Below are 13,085 nucleotides of genomic sequence, written 5' to 3' on the forward strand. Positions count from 1 at the left end.
CAGGCGAGCTCCCGGTGAAGCTGAGCCAGATGTCAACCTCAAAAATGGGGTTGCAAGATCTCTTCCAGAAACCGAAGCTAACCAGGTCCCTTGGAACAGGTTGTCTCGACTCGGAGGATGTCAAATGCAAAACCTCACTGTTGCACGGAGATTCCTGCTCTCGGTGGTAGGAAACGAGTTTAGGCTTGCTCTGAGTTGAGGTCCCAGTCTTTGTTCCTTGATGAAATTGAAATTGTTGGCAGCTTCTTGCATTGTGCCTCTGTGGGCTCTGCAGTTACTGATTGGGTCCCAGAAGAACGCAGGAGCCCTGTGTTTTGGGGATTTGCATACAAGACAAATGACACACGCTGTTCCAGTCTGATCTTTCCATTCAATTCCACAAGAATGGGGTGATAATCACCTTAATAAAGATTGTCAGAGTCTTTAGGAATGATTTAGGAGAGCAAGGCTGTCTTAGGGCTGCTTGAACTGATGTAGCATTAGTTCTATATAGGCTATTAATGCAGATTTGTTCCTTTCTAAGCTTGCTTTGCCATGGATCTTTCCTGTTAAATGTCACTTGAATAGTCATTATAAACCTTCAGCTGGTTTTTGTAGGACACTCGGCAGCCGTCTGTCTGCAGTGAGAGGTCAGTGGAATATTGACCTGAATATATTGACCTGCTTTGGTTACAATGACCAGCCTGGTGTTCAAGTTAGTGTAAATGGCAAAAGCCGAGTTCAGCAAATGTCATCTTCACCACCTGCGCTTAGCAAGGTTTTAAGGTGGCACAGAGATGAAATCTAGTTCATGTAGGTGGAAGCTTTATTGTGCTGTACTCAAGGGCATATTTCTGGAGGCATCTGTTGGGCGAGACACCGCTGTGCATCTTCTTTCCTCTTTGTGCTCTAGTGTCATCTTTGACGTCGGCACCGTGAGACACATTCCAGTGTTGCGGTGACAGCCGTCCTGCCAGTGCTGATCGCTCCTCCACTGAAGGCCGGGCTAAATGAAGCTCCGATCTGTAAAGCCAGGGAGGGGGGGTCTAGCGTCCTCGGCGAGGCCGTTTCAGCCCGGCTCTCAGCCGGGAAGCGGTGGCGGTTTTTAATCGTGTTTGATCTTTTTGTTTCCCAGCCGCCGGGTGCGGCGCGCGCCACCGTGCCCTGAGGATGCTGCGGCGCCTCCTGGTTGGCGGCCATGGGTGGAGGCAGGCGGGAGTCTTCCCTGCAGCCGGCGCGTGGGAGGCGAGGAGGCGGGAGCAGACGACAACACGAAGAGTCTACTTTTCCCGGGCCTTATCTGCAAAAGGTCATCTTGCCTTTTTTCGAATTGTCTTTACACCCCCCCTCATTATTTCCAAAATAGCAAGCCTGCCTGGTAAAGGTCATTCTGTGAATATTTTATGGGGTGTGTTTAGTTCGGGGCTGAGACTGGTAACAAAGGTCTCCGTCTTTTTTCCCTCTCCTCTGCAGAGGGTAAGTAGGCCATGGAGGTGTTAAAGAAGAGGGGTTCCTGGTCCCGGAGGATCACACAACTGCTGGTTCTCATTCCAGACCACCTGAATTATCTCATTGAAGGCTTCATTGAACTAAGGTGTTGCTTGATTGGAGTTTTTTTTTTTTCTGCATAAGATATTTTGGATTTTGCTTACAAAAGCTTAAAACACTGCCTCCGACACACTGAAGATTGAGCGTTTGATCAGTTTCTGTTATTTTTTAAACATTTTATCAAACAGCTCAAATGAATTCTATAATAGTGTCTATGAAGGGTTCAATTCTGTAACCGAGAGCTCGGCTGGAACACAAACCAACAGGTGGCTGTGTGGGCCTCCCGGGAGGCTTAGGAGTGGAATAAAATTCCAAGAGCAAAAATAGCGCTCATTTTACTTGAGAAAATCAATGGGGCTCGTCAGTCAAAGCAATGGATTCAAATGTGAGAAGAGTTTTTAAAAAAAAGCACAAAAAGGAAAGCTCAGTGCAGCTATGGAGATGCTAGGCTGGTGTGTGAATTCATTTCAGTTTCGGAACACATGGGAGTCCTAAAGATTGGTGGCTTTGCGAGAGTGAGACATGTGTCTGTTTTCTCATGCCAGGCAGCTTGGCAGCAGTAGGGTGGCATCAATCCCTGTGAACCCTGTGGTCTTGGGGAGCTCTGCCATTGCGAATTGTTTAAATTGGGTCTTATTTCATGGCTCGTGACTTGCTCAGTGCTTGTAATGTGTGAGTGGCTGAGATGTGCACGCTGCTCGGGCCCTCTGTACAGAGGATAAGGGGCTCCAGTTGTCTTTGCCGACTCAGTCACAAATGGAGATTAGCCGTCACTGAGCTGAAACAGCAGCAGAGAATTGCACTGCCTGTGTGACTCCCTGCAGTGACCGAGGAAATGAGTGCACGCTCGCCCCTATAATATTGCTGAATTGAACAGATTTGACAGAACTTGTTTGTCAGCTTAGCTCAATAAGCACGTAATTGTAGCAAGTGTTTGGAGAGAAGGTGCATTTCATCTCCGTGCCAGTGGCCGTTACTGGTCAGATCAGGCTAAGATGGAACACAGATTGAAATTGTGCCGATTAACTCCTCTTCAATCAAGTGACGATAATAGAAGCGTTGTAGAGAGGCTTTGTGGGGATTTCCAGAATGTCCTGTTCAGGGTTGCTATGAGAAAATCTGTCTTTTCTGGTAAAAAAAACACTTGCTGTGTAGTGCATTTCCTAGACTTGTTTGAGGCAGAGCCCACAAAACATTACCAGTATTCTTGATAAATTAGCATTTCAATACATTCCAAAAATGCATGAAGTAGCAGAAGATGGTGTTGCTGTTATTTATTATGTCATGCCCATGGTTTCAAGAGTTTGGTCAAATTAATGTATAGACCTGAAATGTCAGAGCTGGCTGTAGACGCTCCAAATGAACGTGTGTGTTCCACTAATTCACACTGATTTTCAGACCACAAGCACAGTTTTGAGGGAATCTTCTTGATTTTTTTGTTTTTATCGTTCAGATTTTTTTGCTACATTGGTCGCAATGAAATACTCTGTTTTTTCACGCAGAAAGCTGCCCATTTTTTTTTAGCTTCTCAAGAAATGGATTATCCCTGGTTTCAAGTTACTGTGAGTAAATTTAATTCATTTTCAGATTGCTTTTGTGTTGAGCTTTCAGTTTGAAAGCAAAATTTGATTTCCACTGAGTGGTATTACACAGTACTCATTTTTCATTTCTATAAATAGAGAATTTTGAAATGACATGGAATTACCCCCTTTCTGTTATAAAATAACTATTCAAACGTAAAAATAACTAGCTGCCATTCAATTATTACTTAATCAAAAGAAGAAGTTCTTAAAATACGTTTATGGATTTGAGAAAGAAAGAATTAGATTTTGTATGAATGCAGAATGAGTTCCAAAGGAAACCAAATGTTCGTTCAAGACGTTTTCTTTACAATTGCAGGCACTTACATTTGAAAAGCTCCTTCGTTATTGTTTATATATCACCCAGTCGGTTTGAGACAGATGTGTGGGGTAGAAGATCTTGGACAAGTTTTCTCATCCTGCGTATTTTTGTATCACTGGTGCTGTTAATGGAATGATCACCTCCAGTTTGGTCCTTGTGATCCCACTACTGTTTTTTTTCCCTCCTTATTTTGCATTTTTTTTTAAATGACCTTGTGTTGTTGAGCCCCTTAAAATATACTGCTGGAAAATTTGAAGTGAGCTGTGAAATGTTCCAAGTAGAGCTGTGGTTTAATTAAGTACATCTGAGTTCTGTGTTGTTGTTTAAAACCCCTTTACGGTACTCTGAGCTGGAACCGCAACTCATCAAAAACAGAGACACGAGCTAAAGGTTTAAAAGGTTTGAAAAAGATCATTTTATAAATGCATCTCTACTGCATGTTTTGCCCTTTGTGTATGTACTGTGTCTCCCGACTTTGGAAAAAGGCCGAATCAAGAGATTTCGGGGCGTCATCGTGTTTTCAGGTGCGTGGTCGTGGGTCCTGCAGCTGCAGTCCCCCAGTCCCCCTCTGTGGTGGTGCCTTGGGAAATCCAGCCCTGCCAGTGCCTCTTCAGTCAGAGCCCGCCCTTGCCAGCCTCCACAGGTGCCAGCGCATGTGAGAGCTCTGTCCCGCTGTCGCAGTGTCAGACCGAGTCGCGGTATCATCTGGCCACTTGCACCCCCCTGGCGCTGATCCTGGCCGTGTCCTTGGGCAACAAGCAAAGGCACTGGATCGCTGCCGTTTTTTTCTTAAAAAAAAAACCAACTCCTCATTTATCTCGCAGTTCCAGGATCTGTAGTGTTGAGCTAATTAGCACAAACGTGCTTAATGGGAATCTACCAAAGTTTTTGAATGTATTTTTTGGGGTTTAGATTCTTTGGCGATGCTAAATATGTGTGTCCTGTGCCTGACAGCTGTCGCACTGGTGCTTCATATGTGATCAATGGGCTCAGACCAGAAAATTGAACATCTGCTGCTCTCTGTTGGTCTCGGAGTTGGTTCTTTGCCACCCAGAACATCTGCATTCCGCATCCATGTCAGACCCGCAACTTTTCTCGCCCTGGTCTTCAGGCCGAATCCCCGTTCAGCGTGCTTGACCAGTCGGCGATGGCTGTAGCCGGTGTTGCTGTGCGTTTCAGTGCTGCCATGCTGCCATGTGCTGCTCTCTTGCTAATGGAAGGTGTGTGGCGTCAGACGCGTGCAGTACATGGGGGTGGGGAACAGGTTTTTTAAAGTCCCCGGAGGATTCATTAGGTATGGAAATGAGCCAGCACTCAACTTCCTGCTTAGTATGGGCCCAGCTGACAAGGCTTTGAACAGAGAATTCACCATATGTGACATCGTTTTCCTCTCCTTACAAAACTGAATGTGGTTTCTTGCCCCCAGCTCTGCTGTTTGTGAGCGGGAGGATGCAAAATGTGTTTCTGACCCCTCCGTCCTGGAAATCACACTGCTTCAGGGTTGCAGCTTTACTTCCATGGAAACATGAATGGATTTATATTTTCATGTTTATTCATGAATCCATCTCCTCTTTTGTGCCCAGTTTTATCCTGAACCATGCCTTTCCCGTAATGTAATGCTCACTCACTAGGTGCAAGTGCCATTAGTTTTGCTTGTTTGACCCATGAAAAGCGAATTTTTCATTAGCAAGGCCTGTGTTTGTCGCATTGGCGATAACACAATGTTTTCTCTTATTCTTTTGAAGTCTAAATTGCAAGTTTGCTCTCGACTGCCACAACACCAGCTGTCACAGGAAGGGTCCAACACCATCTCTGGTCCAAGCACTGCAATTCTCCTGGGGTGTAGACAAAGCGCACAGATAATCTAATTTCCTTCTTTTTTGCGAGATGCATTCTGAGCAAAGGAGACACACACACTTTCTTCTGCGTTAAATTGAACTGACCTTGTCACACGAGATAAATTTGAAATAACCTCATTGCTTTTACCAGCTCACCAAACAGTGTAAATATGGGTTATGTACAGAGTCTTTACTTGGGCTGCTGTTCTCTGGAGTGGAGCACAATAAAAGCTAAATTGCCGTCTTTTTGAACTGAAAATGAAAAGTTTGGAAGCAGCTAGTGAGTATTGACTGAGAGTGAGGCAGTGGGTTAGCGTCTGTTTTATGGTAGGACGGCTGAGCAGATGACTGAGATGAGAGCCGCTGACAAAGCAAACAAATTGACCTCTGCAGAGTAAAGGAGCAGAAAGGAACTCTCTTGTAGGGCAAGACCTACTGCGGTAACATTTGTTCAGCTTGTAGTGAAAAATTGTAATAAGCTGCCCTGCGCTCATTAAAGATCTGAAGAGCAGGCCCATCTCTTGACCTTTTAGAATGTGTTGGGAGGAGGAAGGCCTTAATGAAACATACAGACCTTCTTGTGTTTATGTAGTGATGAAATATGGCCAGGATTAGCCAGTCGGTGAAATAAGTGATGGCCTCGCAGCATTTTAATGTAAAGCTGCTCTTCTGCTCCGTGCTGTTGAATGCAGTGGTGTGTGAACGGCCCAGGAGCCATGTGCCTTTATGAAGGTGTCCCAGGTCGCCGCACTGCGCCCTAAGCACGTCCTCTCAGTCCGCAGTTCTGTGACGCGAGCGAGTGTTCGAGAAGACGCCGCTATGAAAAGGGTAATGGGACGCCCCCCCATGACAGCACTCCGTTTGATGAAACTGAATGTCATCTCGTCTGTCCCTGCGCGCAAGTAGCGACACATCGGGTTCATTCATATTGAGCTCGACTCAAAAGTAAACGAAGGAACATTTGGCGGTACAGCTCTCTATTTAGTCAAAGCTTTGTATTATTCAGCACATTTAATCTCATCTGTCCCAGTACAAAAATGACAGTATGTGAAGCATAATGTGTTCGTTCGCGTTTGACACGATTGATTCAAAGGGGTCAAAGAAATCTAAATAAGGTCCACTTGGCAATACCTTAAAGCTTTGGACTGTTAAATACTTTCTTTCTGTAGGTCAACTAATACACTTACACTGTAGGTAAACTGATACTCATCAGTCTATATGTGGTGATGAAATAATAGCTTTATGTCAACACTTCGTACCTTGAATGAGTATGAATGTACAGTGGCGCGTAAGGAAATTGATTTACATAATATAATACAAGTTTTAAAACTGTACAAAAGGTAACTTTTTCTAGTATTGGGAATGTTTTATTCTCCATGGCAAGTTCACTCTTTCTAACTTTAATCAGTTAGATCATGAAACGTCACCATTCCACGTGAAATAGGGGGTCATTCCCTTCAGTGAATTCCCTTCCCTTCAGGTCCTCTGTGATTGGTAGTGTAGCAGGGAATACTGCACTAAATCGTCCATGTTATAAAGGAGTCTAGATGGAACATTTTTGCCAGTCTGCCAAATAAGTCTTCTTTTTCCCAGCAGCTGACACAGCTACGACAGAGGCTGTTACTGGGATAGTTATTTTAATCCAAACTGTTAGTGTTGAATCTTTCTTCCTAATGGTGTTTAGTGATCTCACCCTGAGATTTTGTTGTCTCACTGTCAAAAAGACTTGTGAGGGTCTGACTAGACAACCCTCTTTCCATCTCTGTCTTTTATAAGGATTGATCTACACAGGTGCAGCTAATTCCTTCATTTCCTCATGGGAATGCCCCATATGGAATGTCTCCTCACTGTCCCCTGGTGGTTCCATCCTCTTCTCCTCACAAATCTGGCTGCCCTGTTATGGCGGTATGTAACTATAAGAATTTTATGTATAACAAGAAACAATTTGGAATAGGCCTGGACAGTTTCTGCTATATATTCTTTATTGAACTGGTAACATTCTTAGACCAAAATAGTGTTCTCAGACCAGTCCTCTTCCCTGACAGGCACTCGAAACATTCCGGGTCTTGACTTTGCAAAAGTGTCACAAAGCCAATTGCCATAAATTAAGTGGTGAAAACCATTTAAGCAGCACTTTTCTCAGAATGACAGGTTGTCTCCCCTCTGTACCCATGTCTGGCTTTTTGCAGTTTAAACTCAATGTAACAAGCACAAAAAATGTTTGGCTGACAGCTTGGTTTCTAACGATCACTCTGCCACTTGTGAAATGGATCATCTTCTGATGTCAGCTTTATGTCGACCTCATTTGTTATTGATCCAGCACCTAGAGATGGGAACGCATTGACTTGCTGCAGTATGAATCTTTATGATTGTTTGGTATTGATGTAATTCACATTGAAATCTCAGGTTCCCTGTACAAGCTAATGTATGTATTACAATACCGGCATCTGCTGATAACTGATGGGCATTTACGTTTATGTGCTTTGACAGGGTGGTGGTTTAATGATCAGTAAAATAATTTATTTTGTATTCATACACTCACATGTATGGGCCAGAAAAGTAGTGCTTCACACCAGCTAAGCAGATTTAACTCCCAAAAAAGAAACAACTCTAACTTGGTGGGATTTTAGTTGACACTGAACTGCTGTTCCTCTCAATGAGAACTAGTAGTTGGAAAATGCCATGATTATTAAATGAGAACTGCTTCTCTGCATCGCCTGATATACACACGATGGTTTTTTTGCACATTCTAGTCATTATTGTTCAGAAAGGTTCTAAAATTTCCAATTCATCCTCCTGTAAAGCGTTCTCATTATCCAGTTTTGAAATCCGTGGAAGTTGGAAGTATGTACATTTACTTAAAATGCAGAAGACACCTCTTTTGCTGATTGCGCGTGACAAGTGTTTCTGCATGTTTTGAAAGTGATCATCAGCATCAAACAACAGCAAAACAGATGCAATTTTGCAATTTGCAATTTATCCTTAACATGTTGGATTCCATACCGCACTCCAGCCCAGAAAGTGGGAGATGTGATTATATGAAGAACTGGCTCTAGGGGGAAGAATGAGCGACTTCTCTGCTCGTCTCAGCCTGTAAGCCTTGGGGAAATGCTGGATTCTTCTCCAGCTGCGGATGGAAGAGGCAAGAATCGAATTAGTGAAGGTTGCAAAGAAGCTCTAGTCAATGCAGGATATGCCTAAACTCTTCAAGCCCATTAGCGTTGTGCTTTTTCAAGTGTTATTGTTGCCTAATTGAGGAGCGAAAGCTGGCGACTAAAACGGAAGCGGAACATCGCGTTGAATTTAATGAGCCTCGGACAGATTTTATTTGCATTTGCAAAACGGTGTTATTGTCACACAGCAGGCAGCGCTGGTGGCCCAGTCATGCCGCCTTAAAACCGGGATTTTGCATGCAAATTCATCCCGTCGGCATCCGGTCTCCTGCATGCACCCTTCTGCACGGCCCATATGTGCAGCCACAGTTGGCACAGCCCGGTTTAGACCGGGAGTCTTGCGGTGTGCCAGTGATGACAATGAGCCAGGTCCATGACTCGCCATTTATCACTCCTTCAGAGGAAAGCGCGATACTCCTTTCTACCTATGAGCCTCACTCTTGACCTGCCTGTGTTCCTCTACCTTCGACCAGCCAGGTTGAGACACGGGGGCCAATTGAACCCTTTTGCTTCAGGTTTTCCAGCTTTTCCCAATTCTCTCTGTGTATACTCAGGATAGTTCTTCCGTTCTAAATCCCTCATCACCAGGGATGGGGTTTCATTTCAAAAGATGGAAAAGACAAGGGATTGTAGCCTCCATCTTGCATCACAAAGATTCTTAGATGTTGCTCGCTCATCACAGTTGGAGGGTTCCTGCTCTGCACGGCTTGGCAGCGGTATGTCTGATCGCGGGCAAAGCCACCTCATCAGCTGTCTAGACCGCAGCTGGCTTTAAATCTAGTGCCTTTCATGACTGCGGAGGAACCAAGGTCCTCCAAACTTCCAAAAAAGCTGAGCCAGAGCTGACACATAAGCAAAGGAGTTATTATTTGATGGTGGGTTGAGTTCCTGCTGAGCCCTGACAGAATTTGCGCTGCCTTTAGGCGACAGACATAAGCCGGTGAGTGCTTCCTTACAGGTAGGGATGCTATAAAATAACAGAGCAAAGAGGTTTAATGAGTCTGATGCAGATTAAATCATGCAGAAAGTTAATAAGCTGCACTCTAGCTTACCTCATCCGTAATTCTTTGCTGCCATGGCAACTGTTATTGTTTGTCTTTTATCGCTTCTCTTGCCGCCCCTCCCTCTTCTTTTCTTTTGGGCTTTCCTTTACTTTTGGTTGCTTTATTTTTTTCCGGCAGAGCCTACAGGTAGAGGGTGAGGACTGCAGGTCACGTGGAGGTGGGGGTGAGGGAGTGAGGGATACAGGATCGACTCGCAGCCGTATTTGTCATTGATGGAAGTAGCATGAATTCTCCACAGCAGTGTTTGCCAGCCTCGAAACAGATGCGTTTCATTAGGACTGACAGAGATGGATGCCTGCTATTTGTGCAAATCTACCGGATGGTGTCTTACAATCTACAGGCGGAATGAGCTCTGCGGAGCTTGGTGTGGACAACCTTTACTGTGTATTTTGTTTTAATTTTCTGGTCTTGTGGGTAGGACACTGGATACCAGAAAGATGGTCATTTTTTTTGCAAATGCTGGTCAAGGCAAGCTGATCGTCAAATACAGATTCATTTCTAGTTACTAACTACCATTTGGATCCTTAGGAATAGCCCTCTTCGCAGTCTTGTCAACAGGGCTTAATTCTGCCAAAGTATACACTCGGTGAAGTGTCAGGAGCTAAACATTCTCTTTTTTTTGGGGCTGTTAGCAGATTACAGTGAGCGCTGTGGGCTGGTGATGTCACGGTCACTCACGGAGATACTGGCATTAATCAGCATTGTTTGTTCTGCTGCGGGGGGTCGAAGTCTGACCTTTTTGGAACATCGCCGAGCTCCCTGCCCCTGTGCTACAGTGAAAGCTTTTGTGGCTGAACACTTTAGCAGCAGTTTTGACTTAAATGGGGGCAGAATGTAATGAACTCCCTTGCAACAGAGTAAAATTGCTAGTCTTGGCATTTTGACTATGCTGAGGGAACAGCGCATTCCCCCTTTACCGATGTCTGTGCGAGCTTGGGATGCCGAAAGAGGTATTTCCAGTCAGTGCTTTAAGAGGCCGACCAATTTTATAATGTTGCCTGCAGGCCTTCGGTGTTTTCAGTAGGCAGGACTGGTCCGTACTCGTGTCCACGCTCCACTGCTCCTTCATTAGATCTGTGACCTGGATAATCTGCAAAACCAAAGAGGTTTTGCGCTTTGAAGTCGGCAAAGATGGGGCGAATTGGTTAGTGCTTTATTTTCCAGTACAGCACACTGGCTACACGAGAAGTCAGTCCCCGGACAGCGCTTCCAGCCTTGAGTCTAGGGCTGTTGTCTCTCGTGGGCCATCGCCTGCAGCTAGTGGGGACTTGTAGAATTTTCTTTGCAGTAAGTATAGGATTGCCAGTTGTTTTTCTTATGAACGGATTCACAATCACCAGTGATGCGTTTCCCATATTGCTGCTCACGGCGCTGAACCTTGTTGCTGCATATGGGGGAGAGCAAGGCGGTGTAGGCTGTTTAATATTTAATCAATTTAATTAACCAGGTTCATAAGAAAGATTATAAGCGAGAGGAGGCTGTTATGCTCATCTACCGCATTTAGTTGCTCAGTAGCTAATTAATAAGTAGCTGAAGTAAAGTAGCAAAAGATCTCATATAAAGCAGCTAAGTATCTCATCCAGCTCTTTGCTTAAAGAAGTCAGAGTATCCGTTTTACTAATAGAGCAGCTTGTAAACCTTATGTGTTAAAAATGTACTTCCTGCGTTCTGTTTTAAATGCACTTCCCTTTGATTTCCACTTGTTGGGCTCTGGCTCGTGTTCCTGAGTCCATTGGTGTGATTTTGAGATTCGCAAGACTTTAATCGGGTCCCCTCCGGCAGTTCTCTGTTTAAGACTCGAAAGATGCAGCTCTGTTAACCCGTCGGAGGAGGGTGGAGCTCTGGCGGGAGGAGGCCATCCGGGCCCAGCCGGATAACAGGCTGCTGATCCGAGAATCTCAGCCAGCCGTTCCGTGGTAGAAGCCAGGGTTTCAGCTTCGACTTTGACCCTCGTCCTTTTCTTTGTTCTCTGGTAAGCTGGGCCAGGCTTACCAACACATCCTCTGTGGGAGATCAAGAGATTTCTGCCCTTGCTCCTGCCTCCAGAATTGGAGAGAAATGAGGAGCCTGTCAGGAGCACGAGGTAGGAGGTGGGTGTTTTAAAAGGTGACACGGTGCCAGACGCTGCAGTGCAAAACCTATTTACTCTGTAATTTAGTGCCAAGTGAAGGGAATTGGATTATGAAGCCTGATCCAGAGACATTATAATGGTGATGAGCTGTCACTGGACATCAGTGCATGTGCCTTATCCCTTCCCTAATGTAATGTGTAACAGCAAGCATTAAAGCTTCCTCAGTGGAGAGAGATGGGGGAAAGACCTTTTTCGTTTGAACAGCTTTTAATGATATCAACACTTTGCATCTTGCCAGGTAGTGTTTTTTCAATGTTTGTGTATTTATTTCTCCAGTTTTGCATAATGCGTGTGCTGTTTGTGATCATTTAAATCTGATTCAACCACTTCAGTGCTGTTCCTGCTACTGCGGGGTAACGTAGTAGATTTAAATGCAGATTGGACAATTCTGTTCAGTTTTAATCATAAAAAAGTCACATGGGAAAGTGATTTTTTTTTACTTTCAGATTAACAGACACTGAAGAGTAGGAAGTGGTCTCTGGATCATCCTTATTTGTTTCAGTATCGCATTCTTTCTTTATCACGGTTTCATGAGACTCACGTCTTCTTCAGCTGAACCCTACCCCTGCTTATTGAGGGTCAGATTGTAGCAGAACGTGTCCATTCGGGGAGAATGAATGAGGAACAGACCCCACTCCTGCTTCACATGACATAGCCAGTCAGCCTGCCAGCATAGGTTTGGGAGGTGAGAGGTTACCAGGCTACACATGGGAAATGGCTCAAGTAGATACCTGCGTCAGCATGGGTAAGGCTGCAGAGGAACAAGTAAAGGTTAATTCCATGCTGAAAAGTGAAGAAAAGAAACGCAACGTTTCTGCCACCTGGAGAAGGCTCATCTGTTTTTACAGCCCTCATACTGGGTGTAGCTCCTTTCCAATGTTGTAAGTTGCCAATAAGTTAGCGCTGAAGAAGGGGCCATCTAGCCCAGCAGGGTCAGTTCTGTTCCTTGACACTCCCACACCCAGTGGTGGTTGTACTGGGTGCAGTCTCCCCTACATGAGAAATCCTCTTGAACAGTCCCCCTGCTTGTCTCTTAGGGGGCAGGAGGTAGCCAGGGCTCCAGTGGAAGCAAGGAGAGCCCTTGGCAGTGTTACCCTGTAGCCTGACCTCGAGAGGTCTTGGGAGCTAGTCAAGGCTGGGCTCTGGTGCCCCGAGCGGGAATTGATCCCACGACCCCGGAGCTGACAGGCATCCGTGCCAGTCGGCCATCACTGCATTTACTTTATGGAGAGGGGGGAAACTGGTTCTTGCTTCACTAATTCATTGTTCACAGAGGGCAGGGGATGAGCGACCCAGCAGCACGGTTGTCGTTTTCTTGTGGTCCATTCCGCCCGCAGTGCCGAGTGAGGTGTGGCACAGGAGCCTCTTCGCGCTGGAGTCTGCTGCCTTCTCCGGTATTCCCCGGCGGGCCTGCAGGGAGGACTCGCCGCAGGATATTCTCTGCACTGCA

The 13,085-nt window shown here is 45.3% G+C and overlaps 1 long non-coding RNA gene across 3 annotated transcripts in view; it reads left to right on the forward strand.

The window, feature by feature from the left end:
• LOC148643398 (uncharacterized) overlaps positions 1-13,085 on the forward strand; it is a 227,296-nt gene that overhangs the window by 3,084 nt on the left and 211,127 nt on the right. For all 3 annotated transcript variants that reach the window (XR_015929050.1, XR_015929049.1, XR_015929051.1), the window contains exon 3: positions 1,115-1,288. This is a non-coding gene — a long non-coding RNA (uncharacterized LOC148643398). The remainder of the gene's footprint in view (positions 1-1,114; positions 1,289-13,085) is intronic.

This window comes from Lepisosteus platostomus, chromosome 22 (assembly GCF_059453375.1).
Source record: "Lepisosteus platostomus isolate fLepPlt1 chromosome 22, fLepPlt1.hap1, whole genome shotgun sequence".
In the NCBI taxonomy this organism is placed as follows: domain Eukaryota; kingdom Metazoa; phylum Chordata; class Actinopteri; order Semionotiformes; family Lepisosteidae; genus Lepisosteus; species Lepisosteus platostomus.